This window comes from Mustela erminea, chromosome X (assembly GCF_009829155.1).
Source record: "Mustela erminea isolate mMusErm1 chromosome X, mMusErm1.Pri, whole genome shotgun sequence".
Taxonomy (NCBI): Eukaryota; Metazoa; Chordata; class Mammalia; order Carnivora; family Mustelidae; genus Mustela; species Mustela erminea.
This window is the reverse complement of record NC_045635.1, coordinates 38,043,132-38,060,832: the sequence shown is the minus strand read 5'-3', so window position 1 is coordinate 38,060,832 and position 17,701 is coordinate 38,043,132. Positions and strand designations below refer to the sequence as shown.

General features: G+C 39.8%; 1 pseudogene; it reads right to left on the bottom strand.

Moving 5' to 3' along the window:
* Positions 1-10,361: 10,361 nt before the first annotated feature.
* LOC116582231 lies at positions 10,362-10,806 on the bottom strand (annotated as a pseudogene).
* Positions 10,807-17,701: the final 6,895 nt, after the last annotated feature.

Here is a 17,701-nt window from a genome sequence, read left to right as displayed (position 1 = left end):
ATGTATTCTTCATACCGTGTTTTTGTTCTACAATTTGTTGGCAGTTTTAGCACACAAAGCTATTTTTCCTTTCCAGTTTCTCTGTAGGTGTGTTTCTTACTTCTGTTTTGTCTATCACTACCATTCACTGTTTTACACAATCCTGTTTTAGACAGTAGCATCCTGGGGAAAGCTCTGGGATTGACAGGATTTTAGGGTTTGTGTCAAGGCTATGACAATTACTGGTCGTGTAGCTTCAAGCAAGTCATTGAAACAATCCGAACCACCTCATTTGTGAACTAGGAAGATAGTGTCCTCCATCATGACTACCTTAATACAGTTTTTAGGATCAACTGACATCAGAAATGTGGAATGTTTTTGTCACAGCCACGTATGGTTTTCCAAATGGTGGACAAAGGAATTTACCAACGTCTGAATTTGCGAAGTTGATCGTCTTAGCTCAGAGCTACCTCTGCCCAAAGAGGGGGACAGTTTCTGATTTGTACAAGGTCTCCATAAGGACTGGTGGCATTTTTAAAAGATGATCTACATGAATTGCAAATAGGTTATCCAAATGCATTTCTTTATATCGAAAATTTTGTATGGTGCCTAAGTTGTTCAGTCAACGAAGCGTCTGCCTTCAGCTTAGGTCATGATCTCAGGGTCCTAGGTTCATGCCCTATATTGGGCTCCTTGAACAGAGGTGAGTCTGCTCCTCCCTCTGTCTCTGCCCCAACCCCATGCTCATGCTCTCTCTCTCTCTCTCCCTCCCTCTCTCTGACAAATAAATAAACAAAATCTTAAAAAAAAGATTTTGTAGACCAAGTTCCTGAAAATCCTGTTGGGGTTAGCCACTTGTTTTTCTTTTAAAGAAGTCACCAGTTCAGGGCACCTGGGTGGCTCAGTGGGTTAAGCCTCGGCCTTCGGCTCAGGTCATGATCTCAGGGTCCTCAGATCAAGTCCCACATTGGGCTCTCTGTTCAGCGGGGAGCCTGCTTCCTCCTCTCTCTCTGACTGCCTCTCTCCTTACTTGTGATCTCTCTCTCTGTCAAACAAACAAACAAACAAATAAATAAATAAGTCACCAGTTCAGAGATAACATACATTCACAGGAGCCCAGTTTTTACCAGAACTATATGATTATTTAGAGTAATAGCAATCATTAGCATTGGGAGATTTGCAAAAAGCAATGGTGCAGCATTTGCATCAAAACGAATATACTGGGGAAGGTTTTGCTCTCCTCTGTGCCTCACTTGCCGCTGTGTCTAACACATTCTGTGAGATCAGCATGGAGAGTCTGTACTTCAACATGTGAGGGTCAACTTATTATTAGCCTGGCATTGTGGATGCTGAGATGTGCTGTCCAAATTTCCTCTTCAGGTCCAAAGCACTTATTTCCCTGGAGTGTTGGTTGCTGGCAGTTCAGAGCTGAGTCTATTCTCAGGAATTGCCCTTGGCTGAAATGGCTGTGTCTTCCAAGGTTATACCTTTTCCAAGGGGCACCCAACATTCAATAACCGGGTGATATGGGCTATAAGGCTGATCCCCTTGCTTCAGTTTGGGACATCTCTGGGGGTCACTCCAGCTTCCAAGCTCTCCATGAAGCTGACTGGTCTCTGTTGCACTTTTATTACTGTTCAGTTTCTCCCATTCTCCCTTACACGTGTTGTTCACAAAAGCAGTCCCTTGAAAAGCTGTGCACAAGTTTTCATTTCTGAGTTGATTTCCCAGGGAATCCAACCTTTCTATCTATCTATAAAACCTTTAGAAATCCCTGAGATGAATCTTCAGGTATGGAAGCTAGTTGTCTTGTCAATACCCATTTGTCTCCTCCTTTCTCAGAAAGTGAACTTCAGTTTGGGCTGTTCGTGGGCCTAGATTACATTCCAAACTTTATTTTCCAGATTTCCTTGCAGTCAAGAGTGCCACGTGTTACAGCTCTGGCCAATGAGATATAAGTAGAAATTACTGCTGTGTAAAGGGGCCAAGTAGGTGGTATCCATCCTTCTGTCCTTCACCCTCTCTTTATTTTTTCTTTCTGAAAAGTAGTTTTAACACTGGGGGGGGACCTGAGGGAAAGCCCAGCAGATTTTGGAACCTGAGCTCTAACATCCTAAAGTTCCCGAGCTGAGTCAGCCACCACCTAACTTATGACTTTTGTCAATTGAGAGAAAGGAAGACATCTTGTTTAAGTTCTTGTTGTTTGGGTTTTATTATATTGAACCAAACTCAATCCTTATCTAGTAGAGGTGGGGGGAAAGTACTTGTAGGCTCTGGATTCAGGTAAGAGGTGAGCTGGAGTTTAGACTCTTAAGTTGGAGTTAGAGGATCTTGACCTTGAGTCTTAGTTCATGCACACATTTCAGCCTCGACCCTTTTTTGTACGCTAGGAGAATATTACCTATGGCACCTGCTTCTTAATGAGGATTAGGTGAATGAGTAGGTATAAAAGTGTCTAGCGCCATGCCTGGCATAATATAATATTAGTATGCTAATAACATATTCATGTAAGTTTGCTTCTTTTACATGGATCCCCAGCCCCTTGTAACTACCATGTTTATTCTAGTAGATGGTAGCTAGGTCCAAGGAATCCTGATACAGCCCTCTTGCAGCTTGTCACCAGCTACCCAGGATAGGGTTCCATTCTTTCTTGGCCTGGCATTTCATGAAGGCATGCTACACAGTGTGATACGACAAAGGAGAAAAGGAGAGTGAGAAAGTGTTGCAGTGTGGTTCTCTGGGAAGGAGATCATGACACAGAATTTAAGCACGCAGGATTTTTATTCAGGAGCGTCTTCAGATCCAATGCCTGTGCAAGGGGAAGGGAAGGAAGCAAGATTTGGCAGAAGGAGATGTCCAGCTGTGATGTAGGCCCTGTGACCACCTCTAGTAACCCCACAGACAATAGTGGGATGAGGAAGTCTCTTAAGCATTTTTTTCCCAGGTTGGGCCCACATGGTTTGGCCTCTCTCTCTCATGATTAAGACACTGGATGTAGACCACCCAGGGAGGGATGAGACCTTGCCCAGGCTGCTCTCTGCAGCTGAGGCAGATAGTGAAGAGGCTGACAGCTGGAGGTTGTCTCTCTGCGGCAGGCCCAACAGCTGGAGCAACACATCCTTCATTGAGGCGGGATCTGGGTAGAGGCTCATCTTGGTGTTGACTACAGATGGGAAGAAGGAACACAAGAACAGGAAATCCCAGTGCTAGAACTGCAGTATAAACTGACAAAACACTTCCGGGCTCTTCAGAGACCAATGCAGCTCTACTTCCTGGCTAGAAGAAGTTTTGATGTTGTTATTTGAAAGGAAATGACTAGAAATTAAGATTACTTCGCAGTGCTCCTTTTGTCATTTTGAGAAACTCACAGTCTTGGCCCTGTGGCTTCCCTGAGGCATGGGAACGGAATTGTGCCCCTGGCCTTGGAGATAAAAGATCTGTGTTACCATATGTCAAAGGTTTCACTGTTTTGAGTGAACTGGCATTTCGGGTAAGCCAAATTAATTCTTGATTTTATTGGTCTAGAATTAGCCCTCACAGAAGCAAAACATATGGGACATAATCACTGAGAAAGCGGTTTCCATACATGACGTCACATAGTCCACAGAGCTCTGTTGGAATGTTGGAGCTGTCAGCTTCATTTTCTTCATTGCTGCTGGCTTTGTTGAATTCTTGACCGAACTCCTTAGTTGCTCAGAGCAAAATTGAAAGTATACAAGTGAACTCAGACACATTAAGTAACTTTCCCATAATTATTAAGGTATAGGTTATATACTGGAACCCAGACCATTTATTGTGAGGGCACACTGTTTTTCTTCCATTATGTGACGCATCCCATGATTCCTCCTGCCTGTCTTTCCTGTTTTCTCCTGCCTGTCTCTCCTGTTTTCTCCTGCCTGTTTTCTCCTGTTTTCTGTCTTACTCAGAATTTGGTCTCAGACATCACTCTCAGACCGAATCGCAAGGTTACCCATACCCTCCTCAGTAGATAAGCCAGCAAATCTAGTCCAGAATTTTTAAAACATATTGGGGCATCTGGTTGACTGAGTTGGGTAAACGTCTGCCTTTGGCTGGGGTCATGATGTCAGGGTCCTGGGATAGAGCCCCGATTCGGGCTCCCTGCTCAGTGGGGAGTCTGCTGCTCCCTCTCCCTCTGCCCCTTCCCCTATTCTTGCTTTCTTACTGTCTTGCTCTGCTCTCTCTCAAATAAATAAATACATTCTTTAAGAAATTTTTAAAAAATAAAATATAAAATATTCTCTTAAAATCGAACAACACACCTCTGCCTCCTCCTTTGCCCAAGGTGTTGGCTTGTGAAGGTAGAGGCCCAAATGAGACACGTGTTGGAACATGAACTGAGAGTGTCTCTGATTGAGACCAGGCTTTCAGTCATGGCCGAACATACTGCTTGTTAAAAACTTTTCTCTCTCTGATCTTTCTCTTAGTCTCTCTCTCTGTGCCCCTGTTTCTTGATTTCTTTCTCTTGCTGTTTTCGACCCTTCATCCCTTTTTCTGTGTCATTTGGTCTGTATCTGTTTTTCACTTTCCTCTTTGCATATGTTTATTTTCTCTTCCGCTCCCCCTTCCCCATCTCTTCTCCACCTCTCTCTCTCTCTTTCTCCTCCATCTTTTGGTCTCTGCCTCAGCCTCTTTAGGAGTATCTGTCTGTGTCTCTTGTTTATCTTCTGTCTCTTGCTTTTATTTTTTTCCCTTGCTCAGTCATGTGCAGTGGTTCACTAGGAACTCTTTTGGTTCTTGTGAGATCTTTAGGTCTTCTAAATTAAGTCATTTTGTTAAAAGATTTTCTCATAATAACCATAACCAGAAGACAACTGATTAAACAGGAGATGAATATTTAATGATAAATCCCTGAATACTTCATCTCGTAGAGCCCATTATGTTTTGGGCGCCTTTAAAGCTCATTAGTTAATTCCTGCTGCATCTCTGTCAGACGGGTTTCAGCTTTAATACTCCCCAGAGGAGACAGAAGTACAGCTGAGGCCCCTGAGCCTCCACTCTGAAGTGGGGTGACCCTGCCATGTTTGTTTACCTCTATGCCATAGAGCAGAGAGGTCAGCAGACTACAACCCTTGGCCCAAACAGTGCCTATTGCTTGTTTTTATACAAGTCAGGAGCTATGAATACTGCTGACATTTTAAAAGGGTTTTAAGAAAAGGAGAAATAGAATATTTGGCAGAGACAATACGTGTCCTGCAAAGCCTAGAATTCTTACTCTTTGGCTTTACACTGTAGAAGCACCTTACTGGGGCGCCTGGGTGGCTCAGTCAGTTAATCGTCCAACTCTTGGTTGCGGCTCAGGTCGTGATCTCAGCGCCCTAGGATCAAGCCCCTTGTTAGGCTCCCTGCTTAGTAGGGCGTCTTCTTATCCCTCTCTTTCCTACTTGTGCTCTCTCGCTCTCTCTCAAATAAATAAATAAAAATCTTAAAAAAAAAAAAAAAGAAGCAGCTTCCTGAGTCCTGCTTTTGAGAATTTGGCATAGCCAAACCTATGATTTCCTCAGAACATTTAGAAGCCTGCTACAACTTTCTCCATACTCTTTGTGGTAGGTTTTCCAGAAAGCAGAGCCTAAAGCACGATGTTTGTGCAACTAGTTTAGTAAGGGACAGTTCCCCAGTGAAACCTCTAGCGAGTAAAGCAGTCAGGAGAGGGCAGAGGAAGCCAGGCCAAGATGTGGGTTCGGTACAATCGAGGCTCAGCTTTGATCTCATAGAGAGCTCTGTAATGCGAGGAATGCCATGGAATTGTCCCACCTTGGGGCCGGGGGAGTGGGGGCTGGGCTTTAATACTGCAATATTAGTAGTAATGTGCCCATGCCCAGAAAAGGGATCTCTGTAACCTCATAGGCCTCTTTGCACAAAGCAGTCCCTGGTAACCTAGCCCAGTTCTGGAGGACAGGTGAGCTAGTACTCCTAGCACAATAGCCTGATGAAGGGCACTGGGACCCAGCAGTAACTGCCACACAAGTGACAATGAGGTGAGGAGACTACTGTAACCTTATACCTGGTTGAAAGGTTGTAGCCTCCCTTGTACTCTGTAGAGGTCCTTGACTCTACGTGGCTGCCTGGGATAGACTCCCACAACCTATGGGCAGATACACAGCCATACCCAACAGGAGGCATCAGACTTAGGAACATGTGAGGAGACTGATCTGCCTTCTAGATTAAAGGATAAAGAGTGATGGAATGTCTGAGCTGGACAGGGTTCAGGAATCATCAGTCTGGGTGCCTGGGTGGCTCAGTTGGGTAAGTGTCTGTCTTGGGCTCAGGTCATGATCTCAGGGTCCTGAGATTGAGCTTCACATCGGAGTCCTTGCTCAGTGGGGAGCATGCTTTTCCCTCTCTCTCTCTGCTGCTCCCCCTGCTTGTGCTTGCTTTCTGTCAAATAAATAGAATCTTTAAAAAAAAAAAAAGGTAATCGGATCTAATACCCTTGTTTTAAAGGGAAGGACAGGGGCGCCTGGATGGCTCAGTCAGTTAAGCATCCAGCTCTTGGTTTCTGCTCAGGTCATGATCTCAGGGTCGTGGGATGGAGCCCCACATGGGCTCCATGCTCTGCGGGGAGTCTGATTGTGATTCTTTATCTCCCTCTGCCCCTCCCCCTGTTCGCTCTCTCTCTCTCTGTCTCAAATAAATAAATAAAATCTTCAAAAAAAAAAAAAAAAAAAGAAAGGGAAGGGCATTTACAAGGCCCCACAGGTGGCAAGCAATTACATCCTTGTATCGAAACTTAGAGTTTGTTTTCACAGTCTACCATCCGTCCCTAGACTTTGTGCCTAACATCATAGCATGTGTAGTTAGTGCTCCTATGTTTAAGGACAGGTGGGAAAAATTAATAGTTAATTTTCTCTACCATTTAATTCATTCACCACTATCCTTATAGCACGTGAAGTTATCCTCTATGTTGCTTAGTAATGTTGTTCTAATAAACTTTGTAATTTGTTTTATTTTAATTATTTTTTAAAAGATTTTATTTATTTGAGAGAGAGAGAGAGAGTGTGTGCAAGAGATGGGATGGGCAGAAGGTGAGGAGTAGGGAGAGAATGTCAGACTTCCCCGCTGAGTGTGAGCCTGATGGGGGGCTCGATCTCAGGACCCTGAGATCATGACCTGGGCTAGAAAGCATGAGACACTTAACCAACTGAGCCACCCAGGTGCCCCCAAACTTTGTATTTTATTTTAGAGAGGTTTTAGATTTGCAGAATTACCATTTAGATGGTGCAGAGTTCCCATATACACCACATCTTTATCACTGTTATTACCATCTGGAATTAATACAGTATAAATACATAGAGATCTATATCTTTATTAAGCTGAAATTGGTTCATGCTGATGTCTCCAAGTCTAAACCATTACTGCATGACTCATTCTGGCTTCCTTCCCTGTAACCTCCCACTCCCAAGAGTGAGATCTGACTCCCATTGTCTGCTATCCAGTTAATTAACTGTTCAATTCCAGTATGAATGTATGGTGTTTTCAGAATCGCTAACCTATACCCCCACGGGAAACAGTTCTATCAACTGGAGCACAGTGGTTAAATATAGGTTCTTTTGCTTTTAGTCTTATAAACTCTACTCATTTTCAGGTTGACTTATATTAGTGCCTTTTCATCCACTCCCCTGAAGTGAAGCTGTTCCAAACTTTTGTAATACATTGAGATTCTTTTGTCACATTCTACTTTACATCCTGAGATCTCCTGGCTTCCTAAAGGTTTTTGTTTATTTTGTTTTGTTTTTTTAATTTGCACACATTATTAGGCTTAGTCTGCACTGTTAAGCCCTATGGGTTTTGACAAATGCTTAATCTATTACTGTCACCATTACAGGATCATATATTCTGTAAAAGGCAAAACTGTAGAGATGGTGAAAACATTAGTGGTATCCAGGGACTTCGGCAAAGGGATATGAGGGTCAAACAGCTGAAGCATGGTGTTTTTCTTAGAGTAAGGAAGTGTTCTTTCTGTTTCTATTTTCTGGAAGAAATTATATAAACCTGCTGTCATTTTTTTTTTCTAAATATTTGGTGCATTTCCACACTGAAATCACCTAGGTGTGGTGCTTTGTTTTTTGGAAATTATTATTTCAAAATTTCATTAATAGATATAAGGCTATCAAGTTAACTATTTCTCCTCCTGTGTGTTTTGGCAGTTTCTTTCAAAGAATCAGTCCATTGCTAGTTACCAAACTTGCAGGCAAAAGAAATGTTCTTAGTATTCCTTTATTATCATTTGAATGTTCATGTGATTGGTGATGAGGAACCCTTTTTCATTTTGGATATTGGCAATTTGGGTCTTCTCTCTTTTTTCATTGGTTAACCTCTGTATGCATTTATTAATTTTATTGATCTTCTGGTTTTGCTGATCTTCTCTGTTGGTTTCCTATTTTCAGTTTCACAGATTTCTACTCTCATTTTCTTTTTTTCCCTAACATTTGCTTTAGGCTTAAGTTACTCCTCTTTGTCTTGTTTTCTAAGGCTTAAGCTGAACTTTACTGATTTTAGATCTTTCTTTTCTAACATATATTTGATGCTATACATTTCCCTCTAAGCTCTGCTTTCATTGTCTCCCACAAATTTTGAGAAGTTGTATTTTCATTTTCATTTAATACAACATACTTTTATATTATGTTCTTGAGATTTTTTCTTTGATCCATCTGTTATTACAGAAGTGTTGCTTAATATCCAAATATTTTGAGAGTTTCCAAGTGTCATCTTCTGTTGATTTCTCTTTTAAATTCCACTGTAGTGTGGGAACATACTTTGTATAATTTTTTTTAATTTGTTATGGTATATCTTACGGTGCAGAATGTGATCTATATTGGGGGATGTTCCTTGCAAGCTTTATGAGAATATATATCCCAATGATGTTCAAGAGAGCATTCTATTAATGTCAATTAGATCTAATTGTTTGCTACGGCTGTTCAAGTCACCTATAAGCTATTGGTCTCCTATTTCCTTGACCTATCAAGTAGTAATAGAGGTGTTGAAGTTTCCAGCTATAAAACTGGATTTGTCTATTTCTCCTGTCACTTTCATCAGTTTTGGCCTCCTGCATTTTGGTGCTCTGTTATTGTGTTCATACATATTTAAGATTGTTATGTCTTTTGGAGAATTGACTCCAAATTATTATTATTAATTATTATTATTATTATTTGTTATTATGTCTTCTTCTTTTTATGCTTGACAGATTTCCTTGATCTGAACTCTACTTAGTCTCAAATTAACACAGCTACTCCAGCATTCTTTGATTAGTGTTAGCATAGTGTATTTTTTTCTCCTTATCTTTAAAATACCACAGTCTGAATATTTAAACTAGACTCCTTGTGCAGTTCTGCCCCTCCAAGAAAAGTCCGTGCTTTTTGGTGTGCTTACTTTATTTCTTGTAAGGACTAGAGTGATGACTTCTAAGCTTTTTATATGTCAGAGCTGAAACCAGAAGTCTTACTAATCTTTTAAAAAATTAACATCTTCTTGGGGCACCTGGGTGCCTCAGTCAGTTAAGCATCTGACTCTTGATTTCAGCTCAGGTCATGATCTTGGGGTCTTGAGATCGAACACCAAGTTGGGCTCTGTGCTCAGCATGGAGTCTGCTTGTCCTTCTTTCCCTGCTTTTCCCCTGCTCTTTCCTTATCTCTTTTAAAGAAATAAATAAATCTTTAAAAAAATCAACATCTTCTTGCTATTTTCTTTCTCTCCAACCTGTATAAAAATCCTTCCCTTTTTTTCTCACAACCTCTTTCAGAGGGCTTCCTCAGCAGAACTATTTGACCTCTGGAAATACTGTTTTGTTCTTTATACCACAGCTGTTTGACTCTTAAAGTTCACAGAAGGCTGTACCACCTCACTCTCTACCCAGAAATTTACTAGATCTCATACCTGGTCCCCAAAATGATGTCAGCATCATTCATGCCTTTGTGAAACATTCATACATACTTTCTTATAGAGATTCCATTGTGTTTTCTTTTCTTTCAGTTTCCTTTGGAAGAGCTCCAGAATATCAGTCGAGTTGTATGAATCCCAACTAAGAACCTAATTTAAATTCCTTCTCATGGGCTCCTGAAGGGCATAAAAAGTAAGGGTCTAGAAATTGGGGTAGGTGAGCATCCAGTTTCAATGTATCTAACAGTCAGGATACGATTGCTTACACAGATTACAGTAGATGACAGGTAACAGTATAGATTTTCACATAACAAGAGGTATGGTGAGAGACACTCCAGAGTTGGGCAGGTGGGGATTGGGCAACATCTCAATAACATAGCTTAAAAATATATCTTTCTGCTCTGTCAAACCTAGTGTGTTGGGGTTTTGTGTCTTTGTTTCAAGCTGGCTGCCCCATCTGCATCTTTCTCTCTCTCTTTCTCTCTTTTTCAGGTGGTTGACATCTTTATTGCTTTGGAGGTGAGTGGCAGGTGTTCAGGAGCTCTTGGTAGGGCAGGCCACTTCTTCTTTACCATCACAGGCTTCTGACTGCACAGGAAGGCTCTCGTTGTGTGAATGGCAGGCATGTGCAGATCTGGGTGGTACTTGTTCTTGTAGATCATGTGCCTGATGCTGCCGAGGGTGGCCTGGGCATTCTGGTTCCATAAGGAGAAGGTGGTCGGTTATTGCTGGTGGGATGTGGGCTTCATGTTACCACTATACCTTTCCCCTTAGCCCCATACTCCATGCCCACAGTCTAGTGGTGAATCAGCCCAGGTAGTGGAAGGAGTTGTGAGCCTTCAGGTTATTGGTGTTGGTAATGTCTTCTTGTTCCTCTTCATCAGGAAGTTGGAGCAGTTCCTCAGGGACCATCCATTGCAGGTGGGCGGACATGGTGGCCGCTCTTCTCACTATGGCAGACAGAGATGGAAAGTGCATCTATCATGGAACAGGAAAGAAAAAGAAGTGCCCCTATATTAAGCTCTTTGTTTATAACCAGTTATATCACATGGGCATCACTTGTGGAAGAGAGACAGGAAGTGAGTGTAGCCTTTCTAGGAAGTGTGCTATGTAGAAGGAGTTGAGGATGAGTGTAAAGTAATGCATAGTGGAGCCTCTGTCCACTGGCTGACCCAAGTTCTAGAAACAATATACTATGCCATTTGATCCTTATCACAACTCTCTGTCATACAAACTGGATGGTTGGAAGTCTGATGTGGATTGAGGGGCAAGTGTTCAGACTTCGATATCATTATTTTTTCTTCTTCTTGTCATTACAGATCTATTTCACAATTCTACCCCTCCATGAAACTGGGCCACTCCAGTCTCTTTTCATGAAGAAACTCTTATTTTCTAGGCTAGTATTTTAAATAACACTGTATTGTAAGTTTTGATATCTACTCAAAGAGACTCTTTTTTCTGTTGATAACTTATTCATGCAGTTCCTGGTGATGTTAATGATAATCATTGTGTATATTCAAGAAGAGAATACAATTTATCCTAAAAATAACTTTGAAAAGTATCTGTGACTCAGTCCTTCAGAAATCCTACACTGAATAAATTCAGTTGTACCCCTTATTTCTTATTTTGCTCTTTTTGTCATCAAAAATTGGCATGGAGCACTGGGTGTGGTGAAAAAATAATGAATACTGTTTTTCTGAAAATAAATAAATTGAAAAAAAATAAATATTGACAAGGGTAAGTACTTTGACATGTAAGAAAAAGAGAGATGAAATCTTTTAGACAAAAAAGCAAAGGATGAAATAGTTTACTGGAAATATAAATGGAAAAGCCAAGGTTGTCTGGGTGAGTCAGTTGGTTAAGCATCCAACTCTTAATTTTGGCTCAGAGTGTGATCTCAGGGTCTTGAGATCAAGCCCCTTGTGGGACTCCATGCTCATCATGGAGTCTGCTTGTCTATCTCCCTCTGCTTCTCTGCCCACTCATTTACTCTATCTCAAATAAATAAATAAATAAATAAAATCTTGTAAATGGAAAGTGAGCATATGAAAATGTTCAACTTAGAGATAATAAAAGAAATGAAACTTACTACTGGGTATTTACCCCAAAGATACAGATGTAGTGAAAAGAAGGTCCATCTCTACCCCAATATTTATAGCTGCAATGGCCACGGTCACCAAACTGTGGAAAGAACCAAGATGCCCTTCAATGGACGAATGGATAAGGAAGATGTGGTCCATATACACTCTGGAGTATTATGCCTCCATCAGAAAGGATGAATACCCAACTTTTGTATCAACATGGATGGGACTGAAAGAAATTATGCTGAGTGAAATAAGTCAAGGAGAGAGAGTCAATTATCATATGATTTCACTTATTGGTGGAGCATAGCAAATAACATGGAGGACATAAGGAGATGGAGAGGAGAAGGGAGTTGAGGGAAATTGGAAGGGGAGGTGAACCATGAGAGACTATGGACTCTGAAAAACAATCTGAGGGTTTTGAAGGGGCGGGGTGTGGGAGATTGGGGGAGCCAGGTGGTGGGTATTATGGAGGGCATGTATTTCATGGAGCACTGGGTGTGGTGCATAAACAATGAATTCTGTTACGCTGAAAAGAAATTTTTAAAAAATGAACAAAATTTTTAAAAAATTAAAAAAAGAAATGCAAATTAAACAATGAAATTGTTTCATCTATAAATTTGCAAATTATAAAGTATTAACACCCAGCTTTAACTAAAGATGAATGAATTAAGTTGCCTCATATAAGCCTGATATAAATTAGTATAAGTTGACACAAGTTTACTGGAGGGCAATATGGAAATCTGGGTTAAGATACTTAAAAATATTCACAGCGCATGAGCCATCAATTTCACTTCTTAAAAATGGATCTGCAGGAAATTAAGATGAATGTCCACTAGAATATAGCCAAAGTGTAATATTTTTAGTGTTACTGATGGCAAAATGTTTATAGTATGTATGTGTTTGTGTATATGGAGGAAGACTAACACTGAATACAAATTTGCTTAAACTTATTTCTGTAGAAACTATTGTGGTGTATATATGGCATCAGATAGTTCCCACAGGAAACAGAGATGGTACACTTGAAATAGGATATTTCAAGAAAGATTTATTTATGTACAGGAACATAAGGCTAGTAACAGCCAAGACATTATTATTTTAACCTTGAAAGCATAAAAGAAAGGGGGAAGAATGTTGTGTAGAGTTAGTTGCTTTTTTTTTTTTAAAAAGAAGTAATTTTTTTTTAAGAGAGGGTGGGGGGGAAAAGGCAGAGGGAGAGAATCCCAAGCAGGCTTCACATCCAGTGTAGAGCCCTTTGTGGGGCTCAGTCTCACAACCCTGAGATCATGATCTGAGCAGAAATTGAGATTCAGACACTTAACCAGCTGAGCCACCCATAGGCCTCCAGAGTCAGTTGCTCAAAGCGCATAGTGAGTGACTTTGGTTGAAGAAACTAGCCAGCTCCAAGCAACCCTTCAGGAAGAGAATCAAGGGAGTAAAAAATTCCCTGTCTCACACCCCTCCCCTCCCTGCATTCTACGGCCAGGGCTCACCATTGGAGCCATTGACCAAACCCAATAGGAACCCTTTGGTGTGATCCATATAGGCCAGCCTATGATAATGAGAATCTTGTGGTTTGGGAGTGGGGTGAGAAATGAGAAAATGTTAAAAAATAGTGGAAAATGGATCTGGAGGGGGTGCCAAACAGAAGTCATCTCTAGTAGTCCATTCTTTTTGATTTGCAATATCCACTCATATTTCATTGGAATAAAATCCTCATATTCCTGACAGAGGAGTGTATGAAGTCCCATTAGCTGTTGTATCATGCCAGGATGATAAAAATCCCTTGATGTTCTTACCTAACATCTAAAACATGAGGTAAAGTCAGAGTTCACATAATACAATGTAGTAAAAAGGGATTGGTTACATAAAATATAGCTGTGTTCGATTTCACTTGTGTAGATGGTTATGTGAGCTAAGTTGATTATCATAGCTACCTTCTTCTACCTCACGTTACACGTACTCTTCTCCTTTGGTGGCATGTCACTGGATGTTAATATTTACTGGGGGTTATATTCAAACTTTTATCCCTAAAAGATTTGAGTCTTCTTTGATGTCTGGTTTTTAATTGCCATGATGCAATCTTTCATGGATCAGGACTATTGACTATGGTAACTAAAATGTGCCCTAGTGAATGCCCCGGGTTTCAACATGGATGGGTCCTGAGGTCGAGCCCTGTATTGGGCTCTCTGCTCAGCGGGAGCCTGCTTCCTCCTCTCTCTCTGCGTGCCTCTCTACTTACTTGTGATCACTCTCTCTGTAAAATAAATTTTTTTAAAAAAGAATTCTTGGAAAGAAATGATTAAAAATAAGAAATTTGATTGAAAGACTGGAATATTGAGTCATGGAAATTTCCTAGAAATTGAATCAAAAAATGAAATGATTTTAAAAAAAGACAAAAAGTTGTTTACAAAATAAAAGCTAGAACAGGCAAATAAGGGCTTCTGAAAGTGATCACTTTCTTCTCAGAAAAATTTTTTCCATGTTGCATAGGAAGTTATGGAAGAACATCCTCCAGAATTGAGTCTCCAAACTGCATGAGCCCCACAAGAACCCAGCACAATGAATGAAAAAAAATGTCTATCTTAATGTATTTTATTTGGAACCTCAGGAGTCCAGAAATAGAGGATCCTAAATTACTACAGAAAAAAAAAAAAACCAATTAGATCACCTGTAAAGTACATGAAATAAAGATAACTTTTAACTTCTCTACAGTATTAGAAGTTGGAGAACAGTGGAATCATACCTAAAACGAGAAAACAAAAGCTATATGTATAAAAGATTTTTTTTTTTTAAGAAATAGAAATGCTAGCATCAGAATAAATTACGAAAAGACCTCTGGGGAAGAGAATAGAAAAGAGAGGGGATTGCCGTCAGTCTATGTTATAAGCCTAATAGGTCTATTTAACTTTTTGAACTATGTGAAGTTACAAATGAAAATTACTTCCAAAAAAATCAGGTGTGTAGCCTGGATTGGGTAAAGTTAGAGATTACTGCTGGTTTATTCTTCTGTGAGTTTGTTAGCTGTCTTGCAATTAACCACAATATAGAATATTTCCTTCCACAGAGGCATGAAAATTGTAAGACCATTAGTATTAGGTATAATTCTCTGAAACAGCAAAATGGAATTAAAATAAACATATTCTCCATTTATTCATTACTGACTGAGTGCCAGGTATTTTACATAATTAGTAAGTGATTATGACAATAATCCTGCATGTAAGTTGAGACATAGAAACAGACTCAGAATAGTTAGTGGCAGAGAAGGGCTTTGAAATCAATTAATTTTACTATAAAATTTAGAGTGCTGTATCTGACATAACCTGCTACTTAACTCTAATATACAAACAGATTCTGAGCTGTTTAAGCTTTTGCACATATGGGACAGTGAAGAAAATGTACTTTTAGTGGATACAGCTTCAGACTCCAAAATCTTCCATGTGACTCTAAATAATGATGATGGTAGTAGTAGTAGTAGTAGTAGTAGCAGCAGCAGTACTAGTAGTAGTAGTAAAACACTGTCCTAAGGCAAAATCTTGGCATTAGGTTGAAAATTTGCAGACGGTAAATAGTGGAGATATTTTTGTCTTCCCTCTTTTTTCCAGAGTATTAATCCTCGAGTAGATCATCTTTAGTGGGTGCCTAACAACACAGCAAAGCACATCTAAAAAATCCTAGAAACTCCTTGTTTGGGAATCTTAGTTTTACTTAATGGAGAATAATAAAAGACATTATTTGCTATTTAAACTAACAGGTCATGGAGTAGTTTGCATTTCCTCAGATTTTACAGATAAAAAAACCCACAAGGTTTCCATGACACTTGGGGCTTATAGTTGGCTTCTTGAAGGTGTAAGGGACTGAATCCTTTAGGCTTTCCATTTCCTTTCCTATGACATTGTTGAAGGACTCTTCGCTGGACAACTCAGATGCTCTGGTGGGTGTGTAAAGCCTGAAGTAAGGCCAGCTATGCCCTGGTTCAAGGCTTGTCTCATGCTTATATTAGCTGTGTGGACCTGGACAAATTCCTTAACTCCTCTGAGATTTTGTTGTACAGTAGGGAGAATACTAACCATCTCACGGGGTTGGTGACGGATTACACAGCATAATAAATGGAATGTGCCAGGTGCGTAGCAAATATTCAGTACTTGTTAGACATTTTCCTCTTCTCTCCCTACTTTCCATTTACGTTTCTCTATCAATGTGCTGTGGAAATGCAGATTCACTGGATGCCTGCTCTCGTCTCAGAGGAATCTCAGGTTAGAACAGTTAAACTCATTTTCTAGAACCACCATTTTAACTCATCCTCCAAAAAGAACTTTGTTCAATTTATACATTCTGAAAGTAATTTTTCGAAAAGCTTTTATACAAATCTCTTCTCTTCTTTATAACGTATATGTCTACACATGAACGAAATTACCCTTATTTGAAAGACAAGGAAACCATGGCTTAGAGAAAGAAATAAGTGCCTTTCTCAAGGTTTCATAGTGAATATGGAGCCTGGGACTAAGATTCCTACAACAGAAACCTGGGAACCCTAGGTTTTGCATAAGGCCCGCCAATATCCTTCTTACTTTCTTCTTTCTATATTGTTCTCCTTGTCATTTCCAGTACATTCTACCCCTGGTTTACACCTTCATCCTTGATTGGCCAAATCACAGGATTCCCATTACTGAGCTATGAAATAACTCTTTCTCTGCATAGAGGAATTATCCCTTTCTTCCAATCAAACCCAACCTCTATCTACTAGTTTGATCTCTGGTCTTGAGGCTCAGATAACACAATCATAAAATAGTTCAAGTTTGAACATTTCCAAAAATCTTAGTTATTCTTTCATACCACTGTAAACTTACTACTATGCTAAGAATATTTAAAACTCATAGACAGTATGCCAAATTATACTAAAGTCCATAATATTTTTCTTTCCCTACATATCTTAGTCTTCCTAACCTAGTTTGATAATTCCACCCAAGTAGAAGTTTACTAGAGCTTCATCTTCCTTATCTTTTCCTTCATACTCTTTGGAGCTGCTAAGGAATAAGGAAATGTCCCAAGGTTAGAAGGCAGGAACGTAACAGAAAAACAAATGTTCTAGTCAATCTACTTACTAGTCAATGAGTTCTTGCATAATTAGAAATTGGCTGTGTACTTTCCCTTTGAGGAACTATAATCATGTATTTCTTGGAGCAGAGGTTCGATTTGGAATTCCCTCATTAAATTGCATCTCTGAATTTGCTAATCTCATGGCTCATCAGTATATATGGCATCCAGAAAGTTCTAGGTTCATTTTGAATTTAGGAAGGAAAAAAACAAAACAACCACTCCTCCTCCCCATACCCATATCTTCTCAATGTCTATGTAGTAAAGAACATAGATTCTAAAGCAGTCCTTAGGACTCATATATTAAGAAGGCCATTTCTGCTTTGAAGGCATTAAAGGTAAATCAAAGAGGGAATCTTAGGATTTTTTCCTTGTTCTTGCATATTGTCCAAGCCTCTGCAGAGTGTCTAAATTTGCTGCAACTGTTGCATTACCTGGGGCATTGGATTGAAAACAGTAGGGCAAAAGTCTATTTCTTAAAGAGAATTAGATATCGGTTATCACCAGAAAATAAAAAGTACAGATCTATCCTCTGAGATTAGAATTTTACAGAATGTTCTAGTTATTGAACTATTTTAAAATTTAGCTGAATTTAGCATAATTTAGCATAACTTAATCTAGATCTTCAGAACAATATGCAGAAGAAATAA